Below are 12,887 nucleotides of genomic sequence, written 5' to 3'. Positions count from 1 at the left end.
TAATATCAAAACAGCAAGCAATTGCATTTTTTCCCCCCCGCAAGCCATAAATGTCTGATAACATCATATTTTATTACGGAGACAATGTTCCTAACATCTCCCACGAAATAGCAATGAGTCCTGTCAGAGTAACTGGTTATGGGTAATCTTAACCATTGTTGAAATTTTTTGCATGGCTTCATTATGGAAAAGGGATTTAGTTCAAAGCGACTGGATCATCCTGACCCGGGACGCCTGGCACTTTCTAAAACTGCGTGTGCATATTACATGCACATATATCGATACAGTAAATAGGTATTTAATTCCACCACCTTGTGCAATGTAAATGCTCAGTAAGCGTTGAGCCAAGATGAAATGTGCAGCCTTCTGAGTCTTGGATTGGTGTTTCCATATGATGCCTCTGGGCCTGAGTATTTGGCATTTGCTTCATTGTAAGAGACTGTGCAACTGTAAACCACCCACATTTGTGCCTTACATTTTCTCGATTAGTTATATATCAAGTTCCCAGCTTGTAAGAGTTTCTTGTAAGCTCATCAGAAACACAAGCCCAGAATGCTGGGCTCATAAATACATTCACCTGGGTGTTTGGACATCCCAAGGCAGAAAATAAATCAGTTTGATCATCTTTTTGATATTCATGGCCGTCAATAAAGACTTACTGAAGGAAGGTTAACCTCCAGTTTTTGAATCTGTTTGAAAATGTTTTGCATTGTTTTATGTAAGTCCCCTAAAGCAAAAAAGATAGAATTAACAGTCAATGGCCAAAGTTGGGAAGGTAAGAATTTGGCTTAATAATACATAGAAGCCATTTAGAATTCTCATACTGAGTAAAAAGGCCAATTAACACCTGCCTTGCTGACTAATTTACTTCTATTCCCAACACCTTTTCTGTTTAACATAGCGTGGTGGGACATGTAAATGACAAGCCTAAATGAATGTACAATAGGTTTACAGCTCAAGCCATGTTAGTGGCTTAAGAAAAACTTCATTAAAGATACGGTTGCTTATATTTAGTTATTTTAGTTGATGATCGTTTCATCATTTCTACTTAGAACGAGGTCATAAAACTGTGCCTCTTGTGTCTCCAAGTGGTGATGATAACAATTATTGTTTGAGCCCCGGTTGTATGCCTCAGACTCGCTAAATGCACACTCCTTTGTTTTCTCTTCCCAGGGAGGTCAGCATTGCTTTGTCCATCTGGAAAATGAGGAAACTGAGGCTCAGAGATGTCAGGTGACTTAAATAGGAAGTGTCTGAGCTGGGGGTCAATCCCTAAACCCAGCTCCAAAATTATTCTTATATCCCCACACCAGTCATGCATCCGAAGCTGAATATAGACAAGATGACTGAACAAGAAAAAAATGGTGGTAAAAGAAAACATGTTAAGTGAAGCATGTCCTGAAAATCCCAGGATCTGTAGAAGTAAATTCCACAGTAAAATCCAGGAGAGATTTTCCTCAAACGGAAACCTTCCATGAACGCCGTGTCAAGAAAAGAAAGACGCAGTACACGTTTTGAATCTGTCCCAATGGTGAGCTGCATCGAAGGGCCAGGGGCAGGAGGTAAAGCCACCAGAGCAGAGCAGAGAGAGGGTAAATGCAGACAGCAGGACTATGGGCAACTCCCTAATCAAAGGTAATTTTTCTGATTATTTAATACTCCTTAAACAACCAAAAGACCTGGGTGGGACCAAAGTTAGGAAAAAAAAAAAAAAAAAGGACTGAGGCCCCCCGTTGACTCTGTTGAGTGTCCAACTCTTGATTTAGGCTTAGGTCATGATCTCAGGGTTGTGGGATCGAGCCCCAAGTTGGGGTCTGTGCTGAGTGTGGAGCCTGCTTAAGATATTCTCTCTCTCTCTCTCTCTCTCTCTCTCTCTCTCTCTCTCTCTCCCTCCCTCCCTCTCCCCCTCAGCTCCTCTCCCCCACTCTTGCTCTCTCTCAAAATAAAATAAATCTTAAAAAAAAAAAAAGATCAAAGCAAGAGATATTAAGCTTTCGTTAGGTGACTGGGTTTATATAATCCAGTCATTGTCACTGTTTGCCCCAGGCAGAAATTGTTGGGAAATTATTGTTTTTACTGCTTCTGTATTTATTTATGTACTTAGAGAATGAGAGATCCTGTGGGGGTGGCAGCTGGGGGACAGAAAGAGAGGGCAAGAGAGACTCCCAAGCAGGCTTCTCACTATCGGCGTAGAGCCTGACGTGGAGCTCGATCCCACGAAGCCAATCGTGAGATCATGACCTGAGCCAAAATCAAGTGCCGGATGCTTAACCGACTGAGCCCCCCAGGTGCCCCGGGAAATTCATGTCTTGTTCTATCTTTCAGGCAGGCGCTCTATGAAAACCGAGGCTTTACTGTCAATGAGAATCTTCGGGATACATAATCCTATGGCATCCTCATTAAAATCCTTTTTTAGTCCTGCTTCAAGATGGGAAAACAAGCTCAGAGCAACCAGTATAAGCCGGATGTGTGAATGCTATGACTGTCCAGTTAAAGGGTGTAGGTCCCTGTTGCACTCAGCGCATCTACCCTGTTCTGCAAAACTTCCCCGTCCGCTTCACCCGGCCCTCCCTTACTAAGCGTCCCGTCTCAGTGCAGAGTTCCCTGCCTACCACCCACCTGTCCTCATCCAAGTCGGGTCTCAACTACTTACCTTCTAATTCTTTCATAGCATGGTTCAAAATGTATGATTATAGATTTCATTGTGTATCTGTCGCTTGTTTTTTCCACAGTGCAAGCCATGACATTAAGACAGACCCCTTCACCACCGAGTTCCTGGCGCTTCGCCATGGCAATGGAACACAGAAGTCACAATGAGTGATAATGAATGAATCCGTCAATGGCCAATGACTCTGCAGGCCAGAATATCAAAATAAAGTATTAAAAGGTAATTCCTGTTGGTGAGAATGTAAATTAGTACAGCTACCGTGTAAAACAGTATGGCGGTTCCTCAAAAAATCAAACACGGGGGGGCGCCTGGGTGGCTCAGTCAGTTGAGCGTCCGACTTCAGCTCAGGTCACGATCTCACGGTTTGTGAGTTCGAGCCCCGCGTCGGGCTCTGGGTTGATGGCTCAGAGCCTGGAGCCTGCTTCCGATTCTGTGTCTCCCTTTCTCTCTGCCCCTCCCCCATTCATGCTCTGTCTCAAAAATAAATAAACATTAAAAAAAATTTTTTTTTTAAAAAATCAAACACGGAATTACCATATGACGTTGCATTTCCAGTTGTGGGTATATGCCCAAAAGAACCAAAAACCAGGGATGTGAAGAGATCTTTGTTCGCCTATGTTGATAACAGCATTATTCACAATAGCTAAAAGGCAGAAGCCACCCAAGGGTTGATCAACAGATGAATGGATAAGTAAAATGTGGTGTATACATACAAAGAAATATTATCCAGCCTTAAAAATGAAAGAAATTCTGACACATGCTCCAACATGGGTGAACCTCAGGGACATCATACTACAGGAAATAAGCTGGTTACAAAAAGACAAATACCATTTGATTCCACTTATATGAGGTACTTAGTGGGGGGGGGGATGGAGAGTTAGTTGGTTAATGGGTACGGAGTTTCAGTTTTGCAAGACGGAGACAGATCTGGAGATTGCACAGCAATGTGAATGTTCTTAATACCTCTGAGCAGTGCACCTAAAGACAGTGAAGATGGGAAACTTACCATCTTTAGGTTAAAGAATTTTATTTTGTTTTCTCTCAGTTGGGGGAAGAAGGCAATTGCAAAGTGATGGCTGCCCAATTGTAGTGCTTTATTACAAAGTATCAAACTTCCAGTGGGTGGGTTTTATGACCTGTAAAGCATACCTAATAGGAGCTGTTTTGAAGAAGGCGATTAGATAGTTGGTTATCCCTATAATTGAAAGGGCCATAAGTATGCGTTGGTTTTTTTCCTCTGTGGGATTCCCAGCATCGCAAGCTTGAAACGGCTGAAGTGGCAAGGCTGGTGTGTCCATAAATCATGATCTACGACTGCAAAAGTATGCCCCTTTGGGTCTCTAATTATTCGTGCCAGGAAACGGCCATGTGGACCGGCATGGTCACCCCGGCTGCTTTAATTTGGGAAATGCAAGGTTTGGATTCCGGAAGTATTCTCAGCATGTATCAGCCTCTTGGAGGCAGCCGACTTTCATCGATTTGATATCTGCCTGCCTCCTGGAAGGCTTTATTTCTGGAAGGAACTCTTCAAATTCTGGAGATTTAGAAGTCGAGCTAAAATCGCTTAAGAAATCATGCTTGTAATTCACCGCGAGTGCTTTATGATGGGGCCACATGTCCACTTTTCTGAGCGTCCTGGCCCGGAGCCCCTCCGTTGGGATGATTTATGGTTGCAAAGTCTGGCTAATTGCAATAATCACCACTTAACTAAGGAGAGTCCCCCTCCCTCGTTTTGATATCTCTCTGCTTGTTCCCATTTTATCAATCCCAAATTGGTATCGAACAATTTCCTGCTCTAATGAGCCTTCCTAGTTGCTAATATATGGAAGCCTGTACGTGGACATTCAAAAAGAAGAGGAAAAAGTATTAATACTCCAGAGAGTTCTTTAAGCAGGAATGAAGTGCAGCAAGGAGAATTGCTCCTGCAGATTCTTCCGTTGAAGAGTGGATCTGACGGCCACTTATGTGCCTCAGCCACTTGACTAGCTCACTCCAGTCCAGGCACGCAGATCTTGAGGTCAATCTCAGGCACTCACGTGCTGGAGAGAATGTTGGGTCTCTGAGTCCACAGCAGAGGTTCTCAATGGGGAGGGGGGGAGCGATTTTTCTCTCTCCCCAACCAGGGGACATTTGGCAATGTCTGGAGCCGGTTTTTGGTTGTCACAACTCAAGAGTGCCACTGGCGTCTAGACGGTAGAGGCCAGGAATCCTGCTAACAGCCTCCAATGCCCAGGACGCCACCCCCCCCCACCCCCAACAAGAAATGATCTGATCCCAAGTGTCGATAGAGTTGAAAAACCAGGTCTATAGGAAGTATGACTTCAAGACCACGGCACCCACCTGATACGTTTGTTTCTTTTTTAACAGCAAAACATTTTCTAATAAAATTTAAAACGCGAAATCACAATCAAATCCTTTTGTCTTTTCCAGGGGAGCCTTCTTCACCTCCCCCAACTAAATCAAACCCCTGCATTCTTGCCTTTTCCCTCAAAGATTGCACAACCGCAATCTTATATTCGCTTGTGGGATGATTTGAGTAATTTATCTGCTTCCTCTGTAGATCAGAAAAAGATAACATTCTAGTGAATTTTCTTCTAATCTTTCCTCCATGAATATCATACCTGTAACATAATCGAGATCAATTTGAAAATAGAGTCCGGCGTTCTGTTTATTTCACTGAACCAGGATGTCACAAGCCTTTCCCACCACATTAAAAAACAAACACACTGTAAATGTGTTTTACAATGCAATTTTTCACTCTGTGAACGAATTCTTAATTTGCCTCAGCAGCGCCTGTCATTACATTCGAATTGTCTGCCTTTATTACAGATAATATCTCAGTGAACCTCCTGTGCATACAGCTCTGTTCAAATTTTGGATTTCTTTCCCCACGGCCTCATGTCCTGAGTTTTTCTGAAACGAATGTTGGTATCTCACAGATTCACAACCCTTCAAGAGCTTTTTCCAAATACTATCTTACTCCCTTTGTGGGCTCTTGTGCAAGACGTGCGCCTTGGTAACATGAGTGATCAAGCTAAATGGCTAAGCCCATAAACATGCTTATCAGGACACTCACATATTTCGTAACCGGACAGGAGAAATATATAGATTTTCAAAAGCAAGTTGAAGGTTCAATTGATTGAACAACTTTTCAGCTAAAAACGCTTTTCCACTCCATTTCCTTTTTTAGCAGTTCTGATTCATTCTTTACCGAAAACATTTCTGTATTGGCACCCACAACCTTTTCTAAAGGTTTCTCCCGCTTTTTTTTAATCTACCAGACACAAATACTGCCTCCCTCTCCCCAAAAGTGCTTGTTCTGAACTCTGTCTTTAAAAAAAAAAAAATCACCGAGAAGGCACTTCTGTAAATTTGCCACAAGTGTTCTTTATTATAACAAACCTTTAGAGAGCTAAAAGCCCAGCACGCAGGAAAGTTTACTGTCATAAATATCTCCCCGTCTTTGCAATATAAATTATAACTGAAAATAAACTTGTCAGGGAATTCTCCCCAACACACAAAAAGTGAGACAGTTGGAGCGAGGCAATTAAGAATGTTAATTGGCACAGAGAGAAAAGCAAAGGACAGTCATTGTTAAGATAACTGGTCTATAAACACCTAAATGGATTTTGTGAACGGGAAGAAAGGATCATCTTTTGACCATGAAAGGGAATATAAAATGTTCTTTTCTTTGTTTGAATGTGTGGAGAGATTTTAACTTCTTCTTCTTCTTCTTCTTTTTTTTTCATCCCAGACTCCCGAGGTCAACAAACGGCCCGGTCCCAGTCCGGTTGGCTTACCAAAGGACTGGGGATACCAAAGTGGAGGCGAGAGGTGGGGGCGAAGCCAAGGACGCACCCAAGAGCAGAAGGAGGCAAATGTTAAAGAAGAAAAATACAGCGGGCAGGGGAATACATCAAAGACAGCAAAAAAGAAGGAATCATATTCCAAGGAAACAGAACGGGAGTTAAGCACAGGGAAGAACGAGACAGTTTTCATTCAGTTCTCACCCTCCAGGTGATCTCAAAGTTAATGTGTGAAAGCCACGACGTGGACAAGCCCACGAAGACAGACTCCGGTGTGGGTCTTGCCCTTGCAATTTCTGTCCAGGCTGTCTCAGTCTCTCCATGCCTTGTTTTCTTGTAGTCTCTGCGGGGAGACTAATGTCTGCTTGTGACATTGCCTCTTCAGTAAAGTCTAGGGCATATAACTGGTGTTCAGGAAACATCTATCATTATCACACACATTGTTTCGGGCGGGAATATTTATCTGGGGATTCTCATAATATTAGGTTGACCCACCATCTATGTGTTAGTTCGGGGATCAGAATTACTTGATTTACTAGGTCATTCATGCCTCCATTTAATGAGTCATCCTTTTGCCCACTGTGTACCAGGACTTGAGCTAGGTGCCCAGAATGTTAGAGATGAAAATTTCAAAGAGTCACAACCTCATATGTGTGAAAGTTTAACATCAGCATTGTGGGCTCATGCAAAAACGGACCTATGTGGGGGCACCTCAGGTCATGATCTCTCACAGTTCATGAGATCGAGCCCCATGTCGGGCTCTGTGCTGATAGCCCAGAGTCTGCTTGGGATTCTCCCTCTCTCCCTCTCTCTCTGCCTCTCCCCCACCCTCTCAAAATAAATAATAAATGAACATTTTTTAAAAATTGTGATCCGTGATACATGGACTCTGCCTAGAATGGGGCTGGGGGTGAGTTGAAGTCATGAGAGGCATAAATAAGGACACATCCCCTTCCAGACTAGACACGACATGACAGGGGCCGTGGTCATCACATTCACCATTGCATAAGCAAATACCTTTAATATATGTCAAAAGCAAGGGCTGCAAAAAGTTAAAGCAAGGTAAAGGGATAGAGAACGTCAGTGGATGCTTTTTCGTAGGGTGGTCAGGAAAGGATTCACTGATAAGAAGACATGTGAGCAGAGACATGAAGGAGGTGAGCCAGGCAGATAACTATGGGAAGAGCATTCCAGGCAGAGGCAACAGACAGTGCAAAGGCCCTGAGGCAGGAACATGTTTGACGTGTTTGAAGAACCTTAAAAAGGCCAGTGGAGCTGGAGTAGAGTAAGTGAGAGGTCATGGAGGTGGAGTTGTATGGCTTTAGTAATCTAGGTTTTTTGTGTGTGTGTTTTTTTTCCTAATTAAAAAAATTGTGAAATATACATAACATAGAATTCAATATCTTAATCCTTTTTCATCGTACAGTTTAGTGGCATTACGAGCATTCACGTTGTTGTGCAATGTCCAAAAGTGTTTCCATCTCGAGCAACTGAAACTCCATGAAACTCTATTCCCATTCGATCATAACTCTCCACGTGCCCCTCCCTCCACTAACAGTGCATGGGGGTGCCAATTTCTCTGCATCCTCACCAGCATGTGTTACTGTGTGTGTGTGTGTGTTTATGTAAGTAATCTCCACACCCAACGTTGGGCTCAAACAACCCCGAGATCGAGAGTCGCATGCCTTTCTGACTGAGCCAGCCCCGTGCCCCTCTTTTGTCTTCTGTTTTTTTACAGTAACCATCTGACAGGTGTGAGGCAGGATCTCATCGTGGTCTCGATTTGCAGTCCCCTAATGATTGGTGAGACCGAGCGTCTTTTTCCAGGCTTTATATATGCATTTTTCTCCCAAACAAAAGCTGCTGTCGTTCTCCATTTTTTTTAAGGGTCTTCTCACAGTGGCACCTTACCAGACAGATACCCCAACAAGTACTAGGGCATTTCAAGGATGCAAAGCAGAACTCAGAAGCGATGATGAGTAGAACGCTTAAGGAAGTCTTAATCGTCCTGCACCAAGACCATCTAAGCGTTGAAATATTTACTAGGCTTCATCTTAATGCTAAGACCATAGCAGTACAACCCTCCCCCTCCTTTTGTTTTTTGAAAGAACATTTTTTTTTTTCATTAGTGAGATGAAAAGTTGTTGGAGGGTTTTGAGCAGAGGAATCACACGTTTTCCTCAGATTTGGGAGAGCTCTGAATATGCTGCAGTAGACAGGGGCATGGGGGGGGGTGGGGAAAGTGGATGGGGGAAGGGCAGGGAGGATGCCGGGGCAGTAGTCCAGGAGGGACAGGATGGAGACTGGGATCAAGGCAGAAGTGGCGGCCGGCCCCGGGGGGAAGCACTTGGACTGAGGGATGCGCCGTGATTGTTTGGCCGACAGGGCTTGCTATGAGACAGGGAGGTCAAGGGTGACTCCTAGGGCTGTGCCCCAAGCACCCGGAAGGAGGCAAGTGCCGTGTGCACGAACAGGGAAGGCTGCGGGAGAAGCCGATTTCCCAGCCCGGCAGAGAGGATGCCTGGAATGAGAGACTCCACTCACTCGGGACTTACGTCTGAGATGCCAATTTGACATTCAAGTTGAAAAGCCCTATCAGGAGGAGGGTAGATCAATCTGGAGTTCAGGGGTGAAGCCCAGGAGTCCGGTGACAACGGCGTGAGATGCTATTTGAAGCCGCGGGACTGGCTGGGACCTTCTGAAGGAGGGAGATAAGGAAGAGACAAGTGCAAAGCTGAGGCCTGGGGACCTCCTGACTTGAGAGGAGGGAGGGTGAGGAGGAACGTGCAAAGGTGCCTGGGAAGCAGGAGCCAGTGAATCAGAAGGACGGAGGGTGAGCCGTCCAGGAAGCCGAGAAAGGAACGTGCCTCGTAAGGAGGGGCCGATCCACTGTCTGTCAAGGCAGACAAGCCCTGGGCTGACCACTGAGTTGGGGCAACGTAAAGAGGGACAGTCATCAAGAGTGACTCCGTGGACGGGGAACCCGGGGGGCTCAGTCGGTTGAGCATCCAACTCTTGATTTCAGCTCAGGCTGTGATCCCAGGTTTGTGAGATAGAGCCCCATGTCTGTGCTGAGCATGGAGCCTGCTTAAGATTCTCTCTCTCTCTCTCTCTCTCTCTCTCTCTCTCTCCCTCCCTCTACCTCTCACAATCTCTCTCTCAGAAAGAAAGAAAGGAAGAGAGACAAAGAAAGAACAAAAGAAAGAAAGAAAAAGAGAAAGAAGAAAGAGAAAGAAAGAGAAAGAAAGAACAAAAGAAAGAGAGGAAGAGAGAAAGACAAAGAAAGAGAGAAAGAAAGAACGAAAGAAAGAAAGAAAGAGAAAGAAAGAAGAAAGAGAAAGAGAAAGAACAAAAGAAAGAAAGGAAGAGAGAAAGACAGAGAAAGAGAAAGAAAAAGAAAGAACAAAAGAAAGAAAGAAAGAGAAAGAAAGAAGAAAGAGAAAGAACAAAAGAAAGAAAGGAAGAGAGAAAGACAGAGAAAGAGAAAGAAAGAACAAAAGAAAAAAAAGAAAAAGAGAGGAAAAACAAAAGGAAGAGAGAAAGACAAAGAGAAAGAGAAAGAAAGAACAAAAGAAAGAGAAAGAAAAGAAAGAAAGGAAGAGAGAAAGAAAGAACAAGAGAAAGAAAGAAGAAAGAGAAAGAACAAAAGAAAGGAAGAGAGAAAGACAAAGAAAGAGAGAAAGAAAAAAAGAAGAAAGTGAAAGAAAGAACAAAAGAAAGAAAGAAGAGGAAGAGAGGAAGAACAAAAGGAAGAAAGAGAGACAGAGAGAAAGAGAAAAAGAAAGAAAGAACAAAAGAAAGGAAGAAAGACAAAGAAAGAACGAACGAACAAGAGAAAGAAAGAAAGAGTAAGGAAGGGAGAGTTGCTGAGAAAGGAAGGGGGAAGCGGTCTTCCAGGAGACCAGGAACATGAATGGAAGAGGGACACGCAGGGAGGGGACCGGGCCCACGTGGGTGGTGGCACATTTGAAGAAAAGTTCTCAGGATTGTGTGTTTCTTCCCCGAGTCTTCGGCTGTTTCCACGAAGGCGCAGAAGGAGCGAAGAGTCGGATGTAGCCCGGGCTGGGTTACCCCAGCAGAGAAAGAAAAGAGCAAGGGTGTTCAGGGTGAAGGTCGGGTGTGTAGGGCGGAACAGCACCCACGCCACGGCAGGAAGGGATGACAAGGAAAACGGTGAGGGCCAGCAGATGCAGAAGTTATGGGAAGGGCAAGGAACCGGTGGGCTTGGGGTCTCAAAGGGACTGAGCTAGAAAGATACTGGGACGAGGTTGAAGGGGGAGAGGTTTGAAATTGGCGTGTTGGGGGTGAGGTCATTATCGGGAACGAGGAGAGTCTGAGCACAGAGTGTGTGCCAAGCCCCCGAATGGAGAGGCGGTCTCGGAACTCAGCACCCAGGCCACGCAAAGGACCCTCGTCATAGGTGTAGACACGCCAAGAATCCTTACAGGTGAGCGAGATACTGAGGGGCAGGATCTCAGGGGTGCACGGAGGATGTAGTGGGGAGGGGGTGTGGACACGAATATCTGAGTTCTAGGCCCCCAGTGGGCTGAACGGTTTGAAGGAGGAAAAGGGGATAATTGAGGGAATAAGCAAGGAGCTCACGTAACCTAACTCCAGGATGGTGGCCTTGAGAGAGCTGGAGGGGAAGCAGTGTCCCCAGGGCAGAACCGAGGGTCGCTTAGAACAAAAGGATGGGGGGACACTCAGAGGAAAGGATGAGCATAAGGGAGATTTTGCCATGAGAGACCAGAAGACACTGGAGAAAGTTGGGGGTTGGGGGTTGGGTGCAGATCGGGTCGTAGAAATAACTGGATTTGTGGAATTAGCTACTCGGGGTCCGGCACGGTTCTAACCACTGCGCACGTATCTAATCATTTATCCTGGGGGGCAATTATTATTATTATTATTATTATTATCGTAATCATTTTCCAGGTGAGGACGAGGATACGAGGAAAGTAAGTGACCTGCCCAGGATCTCACAGTCTTAGGCCAACATTCAGAACTAGGCAACTTCCTCAGGACCATACCAGGGATCAAGCGGCCTGAAGGTCAAGTCCACCTGACATTTCTTTGTGCGTGACCAGCAAGCTTTACAGATGAACATTCACCGTCTATTTGGGGACGAGAAACATGTACTTTGAACCCCAGTCAAACAGAATGTTATCGTCCCACACAATTCCATTCTTTTCATCAGTAGATCTGTATTAGGAAAAATTATAATCAGTTATTATTACGTTTCATACTTCATTCGTTGAAAATTTGTGAAAATCAAGGGGCGCCTGGGTGGCTCAGTCGGTCAAGGGTCCAACTTGGGCTCGGGTCAGGATCTCACGGTTTCAAAGAGTGAAGGGTCGGGGCACCTGGGTGACTCAGTCGGTTGGGCGTCCGACTTCGGCTCAGGTCGTGATCTCACACTCCGTGAGTCCGAGCCCCGCGTCGGGCTCTGTGCTGACGGCTCGGAGCCTGGAGCCTGCTTCCGAGTCTGGGTCTCTGTCTCTCTCTGCCCCTCCCCCGCTCTCACTCTGTCTCTCTCTCTCTCTCTCTCTCTCTCTCAAAAATAAATAATAAACATTTTAAAAATTAAAAAAAAAAAAGAAAATTTGTGAAAATCTTTTTTTTTTCCCCCTCTTGTGTAAGAATCTGCAGAATATCCTCAGTTTTGCCTCTTGGGCTGCAAAACCTAACATGTTTCATCTGACCCTTTACAGGAAAAGTTTTCTGACCTCTGGACTATGTTCAAAGAGCTCTCAGTGGAGGAAATGCTCAGCAACTGTCAGATTTTTTTTTTTTTAGCTTTTTAATTTATTTTAATTGTTTAAATTTTTATGACTTTCATTTTTCAAGTAGGCTCCAAGCTGAATGCCAAACGTAGGGCTTGAACTCACAACCCTGAGCTTAAGAGCTGCACGCTCTACCTACCGGGCCAGCCAGGTGCCCTAAGTGTTAGTTGTCATTGTTGACCTCAAGATGGTCACTGTGAGTCTAGCCCTGTGGTGTTGCCCAAAAGGTATTAGATAAATGTTAGCTTTTGAATGAATTGGTGGGCGGGAGGAGAGAGGGGGGAGGTTGAAATTGATAGCATCTTTCACCATGACAGAGAACATATCAAGAGAGGGTGAGTCAGAAACAGTGAATTTCGTTCCAGAAATGGGTTCATTTGGTCAGCGTAGACCCACACAGCGTTAACTGAATCTGAACAAATCTGCGATTGCCCTTCATAGCTGACCCCTGAGAGGAAATTCCATAGCTCTGCAGACAGCCCTGTATACCTCTGGGATATTTTTATAGGGAATATAAAAGACTGGGTGTGGTTGGGAGGTGGGGGAGAAGGTTCTGGAGGGCGGGTCCCGTGAGAAGAGTTTATCAGGAAAGACCAGTATTTACTGGTTCCCACTACATTGAAGGCAATGTGC

The sequence above is a fragment of the Lynx rufus genome, unplaced genomic scaffold (assembly GCF_022079265.1).
Source record: "Lynx rufus isolate CCGP_SWC_20201006 ecotype Redwood Valley unplaced genomic scaffold, mLynRuf1.p SCAF_8, whole genome shotgun sequence".
NCBI classification, from domain to species: domain Eukaryota; kingdom Metazoa; phylum Chordata; class Mammalia; order Carnivora; family Felidae; genus Lynx; species Lynx rufus.
This window is presented reverse-complemented; position numbering follows the sequence as displayed.